This window comes from Dromaius novaehollandiae, chromosome 13 (genome assembly GCF_036370855.1).
Source record: "Dromaius novaehollandiae isolate bDroNov1 chromosome 13, bDroNov1.hap1, whole genome shotgun sequence".
NCBI classification, from domain to species: Eukaryota; Metazoa; Chordata; class Aves; order Casuariiformes; family Dromaiidae; genus Dromaius; species Dromaius novaehollandiae.
Window position 1 is genome coordinate 1,027,003 of NC_088110.1, and position 12,823 is coordinate 1,039,825.

General features: G+C 55.0%; 4 non-coding genes across 4 annotated transcripts; 2 read left to right on the top strand and 2 right to left on the bottom strand.

Moving 5' to 3' along the window:
- Window positions 1-4,546: 4,546 nt before the first annotated feature.
- Window positions 4,547-4,640, top strand: TRNAI-UAU (transfer RNA isoleucine (anticodon UAU)). Its single transcript has 2 exons — window positions 4,547-4,584; window positions 4,605-4,640. It is a non-coding gene; the product is annotated as a tRNA-Ile (tRNA).
- Window positions 4,641-5,739: 1,099 nt separating this feature from the next.
- Window positions 5,740-5,811, bottom strand: TRNAH-GUG (transfer RNA histidin (anticodon GUG)). Its single transcript has one exon. It is a non-coding gene; the product is annotated as a tRNA-His (tRNA).
- Window positions 5,812-7,807: 1,996 nt separating this feature from the next.
- TRNAN-GUU (transfer RNA asparagine (anticodon GUU)) lies at window positions 7,808-7,881 on the bottom strand. The gene has a single exon. It is a non-coding gene; the product is annotated as a tRNA-Asn (tRNA).
- Window positions 7,882-9,162: 1,281 nt separating this feature from the next.
- Window positions 9,163-9,234, top strand: TRNAE-CUC (transfer RNA glutamic acid (anticodon CUC)). Its single transcript has one exon. It is a non-coding gene; the product is annotated as a tRNA-Glu (tRNA).
- The last annotated feature ends 3,589 nt before the right edge of the window (window positions 9,235-12,823 follow it).

Here is a 12,823-nt window from a genome sequence, read left to right on the forward strand (position 1 = left end):
GGCCTCATACGCCAAAGGAATTATGTGAGTTTTTGACTACATTTCAGCAACAACCGGGGGAGTTATTACCAGCATGGATGGTGAGAGCCTGGGACAATGGGGCTGGATCATTAACGTTATTAAGGGAAGAGTTGAATTTAATGAGCCTGTTGTCCACGGACGCTCAAGTGCAGCATTATCTCTCCCAACTTACGTTTGCATGAGACAACGCTGGTTACCCTGTAGTTGCTCCTTCGCTGTATCAGTGGTTACGTGCCGCGGTGGTAGGGGCTTACCCGCCTGTGGGTGAGCTGGCCGCCATGGTGGGGACTTGGCGTACCATGGAAGAAGGAATAAATATGTTGCAACAGTTGAGGGCAGCCACTGGATTAGCGGACGGTAATGGTCCAGATAGTGTAGAAATAACACAGCAAATGAAAACGCAGCTATCGAAAGGGCCCCCAAGTGCCTTGAAACCATTCCTGTTAGGGATGGCGATGCCTGCTACTGGTACAGTAGGAGTGCTGGCGAATAATTTGCGAGACCTGGCTTTGGTGGGTGGACCAGATTCTACACAGCTAAGGGTGGCTCAGAAAGTTGGAGCAAAGAGACAGGGAGGAACGACTGAAGCGAGAGGAAAGGTCACACAAAAACAGGCGTGGACTGACTTGCTGCAGGTGGGGATATCGTGGGATGAGATCAGTGGCTTGCCCACTGCTGATTTATCCAAGCACTGGCAGCATTTGCCTGCCAATCAACAAAACTGAGCTAAGTCTGCTGCCCCACCTGCACCAAGTGCTCCCTGGAAGCTGCCTGCTAAGACACAATGAAGGAGAGGCAGGTGCCCTGAAATCCGAGCGTGGGTTGCAGCGCATCATCCGGGGGACCGATGCCCATACGTCCCCCGGCGAATTAGATGGCGCTCGGGAGGGGAAATAGCTGTGCTTGCTTTAGTAGATACGGGAGCAGAAGTTACAGCGTTACACAGTGCCCCAAACCTTGGAAAAGCAACAGCGCACATCTGCGGTTTGGGCGGCTCTGCCACCCTCGCTGTGCGGGCAATAGTTACTTTAGTGACTGGGAAAAGCCCTCCCTTCTCCACTCCAGTCTTATTGGCACCTATTCATGAATCTATTTTAGGAATTGATGTGTTCCTAGGTTGAGATATACACACAATGCAAGCATTGTTCTCTTTTGGAAGGAGTCCCTCACTGCCACAAGTGCGAGTAATCACTCTAATCAGAGGCTACCAAAATGGGACCCTGTAGATTTGCCTATACCACCTGTCGTTGTGCAAATAAAACAGTAGAGCACACCAGGAGGAGAAACAGAAATTCAGGAAACAATAGATGCTCTGTCCCATGCACAGATAATACACCTTGCCCTTTAAATCGGCCTTTAATAGCCCAGTGTGGCCTGTGCGGAAGCTGGATGGCTCATGGCGTATGACTGTGGACTACAGAGAACTGAATAAGGTGGTCCCACCCCTGATGGCAGTGGTCCCCAAAACGGTGACCTTGTTAGAAGAAGTGGGCAAAAGTTTGCAGGAATGGAAGGCTGTGGTGGATCTGGCAAATGCCTTTTCCCCTGTTGCTATATCCCCAGCCTCGCAGGGACCACTTTGCCTTCACTTGGAATGCTAAGCAGTATACATTCCAGGTGCTTCCGCAGGGATATAGGCATAGCCCCATAATATGTCATCAAATGGTCGCTGCCGACCTCCCAACACCTCTCCCAGAATGCACTAGTCATCATTACATCAATGATATTTTGATAATGGGACCGTCTGAAAATCAGGTGAAAGAGCAGCTAATGGCACTGGCACATGCTTTCCAGGATAGGGGGTGGGCCGTGAACCGAAAAAAGGTACAAGGACCAGATATTAGTGTTCACTTTCTAGGAGCAGTATGGACAGGACAAACGAAGGCCACTCCTGCCTGAAATGGTGCATAATACTACCCAGCAATATCCTGTCCCTACGACTGTAGAACAGCTGCAAGCTTTCCTAGGTCTCCTAGGATTCTGGCAAACTTTTATACCTCATTTAGCAGACTTGATGCGGCCCTTGCAGCGTTTAACAAAGCAAAGCAGTCAGTGGCAGTGGACTAAAGGCCTTGCACCCACAGTTCACCACCAGGAAAAGGCCAAGGGGCAGGAAAGCAGCATGCCTGTGCTTGCCCTTCTCACCAAGGCTTCTTTAGACCTTCTTCCCCTCTTGCCTCGTGGAAGGGGTTGATTTTTTTACAGCTTTCTTGAATTAGGTTTTCAAAGATGTTGCAGTGGGGCACCTCTACAACGGCTGCGCAAAAGGGTCCAAGAGCCAGCGTGAGCCCAGCCTTTGGGAGGACAGAGCGACATCTTGGCAGAGCTGAGCTCAGCCAACAGGATGCACTTCTGGCACGTTCTTGGGGTGGTGGTGGTGGTGTTTCTCCTGTGCTGGGTGACAGACCGCGTAAGTGCCCACTCCGTTCCTTGAGCGCCATGCACATTTATCTTTCCTTCTTTGGGTTAATGGCTGTAGTTACTCGTTTCATGTACTTCTTCAACGGCCTAAGGTTCTGCTTTCAGAGCAGCCAAAGTGAAAAGAGCACTTTTCCCCACCTCTGGCTCTTTCAGTGTCTGAGGGTGTGGGGAAAAACAGTATCACTGGCAGACAAGACGACGCTGACCAGCACAGGTCAAAGCCCTTGGCATGCCAATCGTTGCCCTGTATCAAGGCTGGAGTTGGGACAGGACTTCAGGAGGAGACTGTGGATGCACACAGTGAGGAAGTGCATAGAGACCCATCTGGGAAGCCTCCCCGCCTTGGTGCCGAATCCTACGAGGTGACTGTTCGCAGGTTGGTGCCGCCAGTGCCACTGCCCTCCAGGGCAGCCCCCATCTACTTCCAGAAGCCCCCACCTACTTCCTCCTCCTCTTCCTGGAGGAGGAGGCCTAGGAGGCCCTGCAGCTCCATGTCCAGGCAAAGAGGCTGCACCCACAAATGGGGCTTGTCCAGAAAGTCACTGGGAGTGCACGTGCTCCAGGAACCGGTGTCAGCGCTCTAACAGCACCATGCGGAGACTCACGTCCAGCTCCTCCATTAGCATTCACATTCAAATTCACATTAGCATTAGCATTAGTATCGGCCCTGCCTTCCCTGGGCCACCTGGCACTGTGTGGAGTCACAGCCTGACCCCTTCCCTTGGGAGAAGGATGACATCAGCAGGCGCACAAGAAAGAAACACCAGGGGCTGGGCAGTCACAGCAGGGTGAGACTCCTGAGTGGGGCCAGGGAAGCAGTCCTCTTCCTTGGCCAGCAGCTCACCCCGCACCGCCCCCGCCCTCGCACAGTGTCATGAGGCAGGCCATCCTCAAGATCCTGGGGTTACAGCATCTACCCAAAGACTCCTCACACCGAACACAAAGCCCCAGCAAGGATCAGGGGAACAAGGACAGGCGGAGGAAGCCATGGGACCGAATCCATGAGGGAAGACCACGCTGAACTGCCTGCTCCTCTGGCCATCCTAGGAGAGCGATTTGGCCATTGTCCCAAGACAAGACCCACCAAGACGGGTCAAGGAAAGAAACAAGGGAAAAGCTGCTAAGCAGGAGCTTGAATCCATGAGGCACATGCTGCTCTGAGTGAGGCTTAAGCAGGTATGGAAATATTAAGCTGGCAAGTAAAAGAAGAAGAGGGAGGCAGTCAAGGACATTTCTTTCTTTTGTTAAACTCCCTTGCTGTGATGCGTTCCTTGGGCTGAGCCCAAAAGCAAATCCTTGATGCACCATGCTCTTCCGGCCACGATAGCCCCTTTGCAGTCTGTCCGGGCAATATTCACAGGAGCCAGTTGCTCCTTCTGCTCGGCCTGTGTCTTTCAGATGAAGAAATACGGGCTGGTGGCAAATAAATACCAGCGTGGGGGGAAGGTATTTGCTTGTTAGCCTGTGTTCCCTCAGACACCTTTTGCCGGCTCCGGGTGTTCTGGAGCAATGGCAAGAGAGAGAAGCATTCCCCTTTGGGGCAAACGCCCTCGAGGCACACACAGGCAGTGGAGCTGTGGTGCAGAAAGATGGGAACCAGTTCTAGCAGTCTGCAGATGACTTCTCCTCCCTGCTCCCATCTCAACGGTCACCAAGAAGGGGCAGCCCAAGGAGGGAAGCATTCAGAAATGCTTGGTGACTGGGGTGTCAGGACAGAGAGGCAGACATGCATTTCGCTGCTGACCTGACCTTTCCCAGCAGTGGACCCATACGCTTCCTCCAAGATGTGGACTTTCTTTCTCCGCCTCTGTGAGGACACGCCAGAGGTAACCCAGTGCTGGAGAGTGCTGAGCAGGGCCAAGTGCTTGTGGTTTCCCCTTTCCTGGCTCTAGCCAGCTAAGCCCTGCTGAAGGACACTTCGCCCTGGCACTCCGTGGCCTGGGGTAGATTGCAAGCCTGGCACACCACGGGGGGCGCACGCTTGCTGCTCCTTGTTGGACGAGGCAAGAGGAAAGCACTTGAGGTGCCAGGTTAATGCCGATGAGCCATGGTGATCACAGGCAGAACTGTTTGCTCGTGGGCTCCAGTCCACCTTTCCAAGTGTGCTCCAGTGGCGCAATGGGCCAGCGCGCAGTACTTATACAGCAGTGCGAAGCAGAGGGATGCTGAGGGTGTGAGTTCAAGCCTCACCTGGAGCATGGGCTTTTGATCAAGCAGTGCTTGCCCTTCCCTTGGGCAGCGCAGCTTTCTAGCAGTGATATCTGTCGCAATACAGACATCCTGGGAACTCTCAATACAGACACCCTGGAACAGCAGAAGCACTCGGGGCCGTTCCAGGCTTGACCTGGGCTCTGCCCGCAGAGCACTCAGTTCGGCAGCCCCGAGGCAGAGCTGGGCTCTCCTCCCTTCTCTGCAGCAGGTGCACCTCTTCCCTGCAGCATCCAGACCCCACCCAGTGCTCAGAGGCTCTCGTTTTCCTTTGGCTTTTCAGCATTTCCCCTCCAGGCAGACACTCTCCCAGCACCAGCTGCCCAGCCTCGCTGTGGCAGATCCTTCCTAGGCAACCTTTCCACCTCCAGGCAGGCCAGGAGGAAGCACTCTTGGCTCCCCACAGCCGCGCACGGGGGTGGAGCTGCAGGCAAAAGCTGCTGCCTCACAGCTCCTCTCACTCTGCAGGCAAGGGAGAAAGGCAGCTCTGCCCTTCCACGGAGGGTGTCCTTCCCACAGCTAGCTTACAGCTTACAGCTGGGCCGGAGCAGGAATGAAGGGTTCAAGCGTGGTGGCATAACCTCAGAAAAGTCCCATGCTCCCCGCAAAGGAAAACATGTCCTCTTTCTCCCAGGGAAGAGCTCGTGGTGCTGGGTCTCTATGGAGTGGGATGGCAGTCGCGGTTGGGCTGGGGTTGCAGGGTGCTTGTGGTGTGGAGCTGAGTCTCCTTACTGCAAAATGGGGAGCAAGGGCAAGAGAAAGGGGAGTGAAAAGCTGGGTGCTTTCCAGGCAGGGTCTCTCAGTTCTCAAGCTTTGCCTGGAGAATGGAGAAGCTTGAATGCTTTCCCAGAGGCAGGCGTAGCTGCCACGGCAGCCCCACAGGAGAAGGCACTGCACAGTCACTAGAAACCAGGAAATCATTTTAGGCATGAGCCCACTGAAGGTTTGGAAGAGAGAGAGCACAGAAGAGCTTGTACCGCCTTCCTAGGCCTTGACATCTGTGGAAACAAACCCCTTGGCCCGTCCTTGCAGATGCCTCCCTTGTCTTTTCAAACTCTCCTTTCCGGGCAGCGGGCTTGGCAAAACCCTTGCTGTGACTCGGATTCGAACCGAGGTTGCTGCGGCCACAGCGCAGAGTACTAACCACTATACGATCACAGCTGCCCGTGTGATTGCCTTGCCTCCCTGGGCCATATTTCCCGCCTGCCTCTTTCAGGCAACAGGGTGGGAACAGCAAGGGCCTCCTAACTGCCCTTCCTGCAGCATCCTGCAGCATCCGTCCCCCATGCGTGCTCACGTGAGCAACGAAAGCTCACCTGACTCTGCAGCCCCATCATGCGCATTTGCCACCAGCCTCAACTGCCAGGACCCCACCGCATGCCAGGAGAAGGGGCAGAACAGTAGCCTGCTTCTTAGCTAAGGGAGGCTGGAAGCCTCCTCGCAAGGCGGCAAGCCGACCCAGGGAAGCCCTTCCTTCCCTGGGAGTCACCTCCTTGCCCACCTGAACAGCCCGCTCTCAACACTCCTCAGCAAGCTGTTGGCCCCACAGCCTGTGAGTGCTGGGAACACAATCCTTGCGCCTGGCGACTCAGACCCTGCTCTCAGCAAACGTGTGCATATCCCCATTACCCTGGAGCAGCAAGGCTGAGCAGTCACAGCTGTCAGGTGAAGGCAAGCTAGCAGGGAGCAGTCAGGAAACGTGAGTCTGTGTCCTCGCAGACCAGCACCTGAACGGAGCAAGCCCTCACGTGCCTCCCTAGGAGTGGGGAGGCAAATTCACTCTCTGTATTTGCCGTTTCAGAGCTATCAGTTCTTGGGGATGGCAAAGAACGGAACTGAAGGAAGTTACGGGCTGGTTTCACAGCATGTGCAGGGGCTGGTGATGAGGAAAGGACAACTCTGCAAAGGGCGGCTCGTGTAGCCAGCTGGACAGCTGTCTGAAGAGCTGTCTGAAGAGGGCTGGTGTAGGGGGAAGGCAGGTGCATACCGCAGCGGATATGATGTGTGAGGTGATGTAGCTGAGTGGTGTAAGGAGCTGGATTTTGGCTCTGGTTTCTCAGAAAGGTGGGCTCGAAGCCCATGCCATCAGGTTTTGTTGTCTCAGGCTGCTGTGATTTCTGCCCAGCTGATCGTTCCGGAGCACTGTCCCAGCCCTTCTCAAGCTCTCCTTCTCCTCCGCTTTATCTCTTTGCTCTGGTTTTTCACTGTCCCCAGAGGCACAAAGGAGCAAAGGTGAGCCATCCCCCTGGTACCTCCCCGGAGTGACCCATTTGCTCGTCCTAGGAAGAGAGGCCAGGCAAGGCAGGGCTCCTGTGGGTGTTGAAGCAGCCCTTTTGTCCCGCCTGCTCAGCTGTGTCCTCAGGGCTCCAAAAGGAGAGTTTTCCTTCTCAGACAAATGCTCTGCTCCAAGACCAAGAGTCAAAGCAGCTGCAGCAACTCCAAGCCAGTCTTGGACCCTCCAGCCACTCAAGGGAGAAGACACAAGATTTGCCCGCTGCTACCTCGGCCTTAAGAGCTGGGGTGCCCTGAGAGGTCCTCAGCAGGACAGTTTCACGTCTCTTGGGCAAGTTGGAAAGTTCAGCCCCACACAGACAGCAGCATCACTTCTCGGGCGGGACCTAAGTCTCCTTTGTACAGCAGATGCATAAATTGTGGGGATTTACTTGGACAAGAAAACCATGATGGGATTAAATTAAATTAGGTGGGTCTAAGGAAATTAGATTAAAGTCTTCTGGGCACAGAGTTTGACTCAGGGTCTGGTCACACTTCCCTGGGCAGCAGCCCACTTGCTGGAGAGCTGGTGCTTTCTCTGCCTGGGAGTGGAAGCCCCGCTGGGGAAGGGGAAAAGGCAAATCCTGACTCTCTGCTGAGGACCAGGTGCTGCGGGCTCCTGTGGTCAGGCCCAAGCCAGAGCAAAAGGCTGAGCAGCAGCCTCCTCTGAGGCTTGCCTGCAGGCTCTTCGGGGTATGAGATGGAACTGCTGCTACGGGTGCCAAGAGGCCTCTACCCCAGGGCTCAGTCAGGCCTTGGCACATGGGTTGAGGCAGGGCAGCAGCACAAGAGCAGGCAGCCAGAGCCACTCACTGTGCAGAGGAGCAGTTTCCCGAGAGGAGTGTCACCCGGTGTGGCAAGCCCAGGTGTGCCACCAAAAGGAGGCCGTCCCTGGGTGGGCTCGAACCACCAGCCTCTCAGTTAACAGCCGAGCGCGCTCACCCATTGCGCCACAGAGACCTCCACCAAGGGCTGTCACAGTGATGCTTCCTTCTGTGTCATCACACACCTCGGCGCTGAGGGACTGGCAGTGCCCCTGATCTTGGGCCCTATCCCAAGAGCCAGGGAAAGGCCGAGCCAGAGCCGCACCCCCGTTCCCAGGCTGCTACCCGCACAGAGAGCAGTGCAGCTCGAGGGCAGGTGCATGCACCGTGTGGTGGAGGTGGCTCAGGGACAAGCCTTTTCTCACTCTCTTCCAGTGTCACTTTCCCACACACTCTGTGTCGAGAGAGAGCTGCTCGCAGCTCTCCTTAGAGAGAGCGCCCTAGCAGAGCTCCACCTGCTCTGCCCCTGGTGCTGCAGCAGGACAGTGGCCACGCACGCAGCACTGCTGACCTGGCTGAGGTGACTCAGGGCGAGGGATTTGCTCCTCTCCCTCCGGCCCACCTGCATGGAGCAAGGTGTAGAAGTGGTGCCAGCAGTGGGAGGCTCATCTCCTGGACGGGCCCCAAGCACCCGGGGCCCACTGCCCATAGGTCCTGGGTGTTGTCTGCGCTTCCTGTGAGCCCCAGCACCATCAGACCCTGTCAGCGCCCTCAGGACCATTTCTCAGAGACTTCCAGAATAAGAAGTGCTTGGGGCAGGGGCTGTTTCAGAGCAGGCATTTGAGTGAGGCGCACGGTGGTTTCCTCGCTGCGTGGGGATGGACTGACCCTGGCAGAGGACAGACTCCCCTCCCAGGGAGCCAGTTCTGTGCCAATTGAGCACAGCAGTGTGTGAGACCTCCTGGCTCGAGATGGAAATACGGGCAGCTTCGTTCCACAGAGGCACACTTAGGAGAGCTGCAGCTGAGTTCAATGCAGGAGGGTGTTTTTGCCAAGGTGTTAGGAGCCATGCAGCTGGACTGGTGGTGTCCTCCCGGCAGCGTGTTGTGACTAGAGCCGGGGCCATCTCGGCAGCACAAAAGGGCATTTGAACATGCAGAAAGAGCCCCCAAGGCCCTTGCCTGGCTGCCACGCTGCCAATAGCTCATGGCGCAAACCTGTGTCCAGCGGTGACCAGCCCCCCCCCAGCACCACCTTGCGCTCCCTGGGCCTCCCCATTGCAGGGCACCCTCTGCCCAGAGGCCCAGGCCGAGGGCATCCTTCTCAGAAGGAAGGGAGAATGCCTGCCAAGTTGCCCGGGCAGGCTCCAGCTGCCGTGGCAATTTGTCTTGCTGCCCGGCTGTGGTTGGAGGGGCTGGTCCCCTGCAGGGCTGGGCTGGTGCCCACTGGAGGGTGCACAGGCACGTTGGGCATCTCCTCCCTGGTGGTCTAGTGGTCAGGATTCGGCACTCTCACTGCCGCGGCCTGGGTTCGATTCCCAGCCAGGGAAAGGGCTCCCTATTGCCACAGCAAGCCAGGCCTTTCACCTTGGGGGCAGCCTGAAATGAAAGGAAGGGCACCCTCTCAGACCCACAACAGAAGAGCTCTCAGCAGCCACAAGGAACAGGGCACTGCATTGCCTCTGTTACAACAGCCATCCTGGGCTTCCTCCTGCATCCAGCTCCAGGGCACTCCTCCTGTCTTCTGCCAAATCCCCTCGCAGAATACCCTTTTCCTTGTGGCTCCTGGGAGGCACTGGGTGACACAGAAAGGGTCTCTGGCTCTGTGCGATGTGACCCACCTGCCGCAGGAGCTGCCTTCTCTTTCACACCTCAGCTCCCTGCACTACCCAGTCCCACAGAGGCAGGAGCAGGCGACTCTGCAGTAAAGCCCATGAGAGACCCTTCCCATGCTTCCCGGTGTATGGCACCACTGGCATGAGGGCTGGTGCTCTTGCACACTCACTAGGGCATTGGGAAGCTCCCTGCCAGCACCCACCCACTTGAGTACAGTAATGAAATGAAAGTTGATTTCACAGAGCACAACAGGGATGACCTCCTTTTTCTCTCAGAAAGAGTCATCATACTCCTGCCATCAAGTGATGGGGATGGAGCCAGCTGCACTTGGGACTGAAGGGCTGGCTGGGCACCAGGACAGGAGCTTTTCCTTATTGTGGTTGCAATAAATGCAGGGCCAGCGGGGGAGGAATGGGACAACAGCCTACCTCTTGCTCTGGATTTGCTCCCCCTTCCCTGGCCCTCTGGAACACAAACCCAACCACTCCTAACTAAGGACAGCAGCTCTCCTCTTCTCTGAGTCCAGGTGCCCATCCTGACTCCAGGGTTCCCTAGCCTGGACTTGATATACCTGTGAGGTTCATCAAGGGCTGGGTGATAAGTTTACTGTTTTCCCAGTATCATAGCAACATGGTCTGAGCTTTGGCCCCTCACACCCCCACCCCCAAGGATGAGCTGATGGACCCTCAGCCTCATGCACAGCACTGCTGCACACTAGTAGACAAGAGTGGTTTATCCTCACTGTCTCACCCTTTGTTGGTGCTGTGCCCTCTTCCCACACAGCTCTCCGCTCCTGCCATTGCATCCCAGCCCCCCAGGCAGACAGCCTGCTTGCTGTACTCCCTCAGCTGGGCTCGCTGCAGCTTATCTGCACTCCCAGGAGCTCTCTTTCTTCCTCTCTCTTCCCACAGTTTCTTCTCTCTAATCCTGTCTCTTACCCCCCTCCTTCCCACACAGCCCTTTCTCTGGTGCCCCAGCAGAGTCCAGGCCAGTTTTCAACCCTCCCTCTGAGCTGATTGCTGTCCCATGGCTCCAGTATCCTGTCCTGAGCCCTAAGGTCACAGAAATCTGATGCAGAGCAGTTAGATCCCATGGTAAGCAAGACGGTAACCCTGTGCCATCTCCGTCCTCCCTGCTGCTGCCCACACAAAGCCACTGCATCCCACACCTGCCTGAAAAGGCAGCTCAGTTCCTTCCCAGTCCCACAGCTGGTCCTCACCTGGCTCCCATTGCACACAGCTGCTTTCCAAATGCATCCAGCCACACCCCGGTGCTTACCCAGAATGCCTGTCTCCAGCCTCGTGGCCCTGCCAGGCAGGAGCCCATGCATGGTAGTTCAGTGCCAGTTCTGGATGCTTTGCAGCCTCTCATGCTGGAGGAGCCTTCCCTTGTGCCCTGAAGTTTGGGGAGGTCCCGGCTCGTCCTACCACCCCAAGGCCACAGCAGCCCCTCTCTCCTAAGGTGGAGTCTGGTGGATGTCCTGCTAGCCCTGCACTTTTTTTGTCCCAACTTTCTTGTCATCCTTTCTTTCTGTGACTAACCAATAAACCCCTACAATGGAAGAAGGGTCAGAGGAGATGGAAAAGGATGATATGCCCATTAAGCTCAGGGAAGAGTGTAGGGAGTGACTAACCACAGCTGTTGCAAAGAAAGCTGAATTTATCTCAACACAAATGGCACTGGAAGGTGGCCTTTTTTAAAACAGCTATATCAGTTGAGTGGATTAACTGGTTGTGTAAATGTTTCTCCCTGTGTTCATGAAAAGAGTGTGAATGTTCTGCAAGACTTGATGTGTTGCCTTCCTTAGTAGCTTCACAGAAGAGCTTCACAGAAAGTTGTTTTTATCTAGTTTCTACTTTTCTGGGGGAATTTCAGGTCTCATAAAGCTCCCTGGCATCTTCCAGCCTTTTACCTCTCCCCCAGAAAGCAGAAGTGGAGTGGCCGTCCTGCTCCTTCGCTTCTTCCACACCTTATTGCTGAATGTGGCCCTAAAATATAACCACATCTTATATAAATCCCCCCACCCCTGAGAAATGGCTTATTTGAATATATCTGAATTTTTTGGAAAATCAGTGTGTCACATGCACAGGATAAACTGCAGCCCAGGCCACAGACTGCAGGGAAGGCAGTGCAATGCAATACCGAGGAAGAGCTCCTGCCTGCCACCATGCTCAGCCTGAGGACAGTCCTCATGCTTGTGCTGATCCTCATCCTCCTCACCCCATACTCCCATCAGGCTGCTCTCACCTGCCACTGCTGCAGGTCAGGGGCTCAGGGACCCTGGGGCTCCCATTGGGGACGTCCTGTTGAGGAGATCAGGCAGAGAAACTTGGGGGGGAATGGGGACAGTTCCACTGCCAGGAGGAGCAACCCTGGAGGGCTCCAGGTCGAGGCAGGCCTGAATGTCCTGGGGCTGGTTGTCAATTCATTTCACTGATAAATGTGGAGCTTCATCTCTGGCTGCCTCAGGGAGATGCTGCAGGAATTGGGAGATGATGACTTTGGTGACCATTTCCCAGAGCTCAGCTGGATGAACAAAACGCTGGAGGGAGCCTGATCTGGGGAACATGTATGGCTGATTGAATCCTGGGAGCCTACCAAAACACATTGCAAGTTGTATCCCAGCTCGGAGCCCTGTCTCCCCATCCTCAGTCCTTATACCTGGTCCCCCAACCTCACTTGCAATTTGGTGGCTGCAGCACCCCTCATGAAAAGAGCGGTAGTGTGCCAGGGTCAGGGACATTCATATCTCCAGCTTTGTCAGCATTTCTGAGTTCTGCACTTGTCACCATAAAGGGAAATGAATCCCTGCCATGGGTGCACTGAACTGAGCCTCTGGCTGGAAAGTCCCAAATCCTGTGGCAGGAAGTCAGGCAAATGTTCAGAGCTTTCACATTTTCTTGATGCAATACAAGGGAGTATGGAGAAATTCCATTGTGTTACATACTGTATAGTATATGATGTAGTTGTCTAACAATACAACTTGCCCAGTGCTGTTTAACAGCATTTGCAATGTGTCTCTCCCTCATTTTCTTTTGCAGTGCTCTCCATATCCAGTGAATGTTGTTTTGATCATGTACATTAACCTGTTTGACTTCTTAAACTGCAGAGTTTCTGTGGGACTCCCAAAGACAATCCTTTGCCAGCAGTTGTATAAGTGCACTGGCCTCCCACCTCAGCCAGATCATTATGGTTAGGAACCAGAGCAGCTCTCACCTATCCCATCCTGCTCCAGAGACACCTCAGTGTGCTGAAAGATGGGATCCAGCTGGGATCACATGCCTGACTGTGGTAGGACAGTAG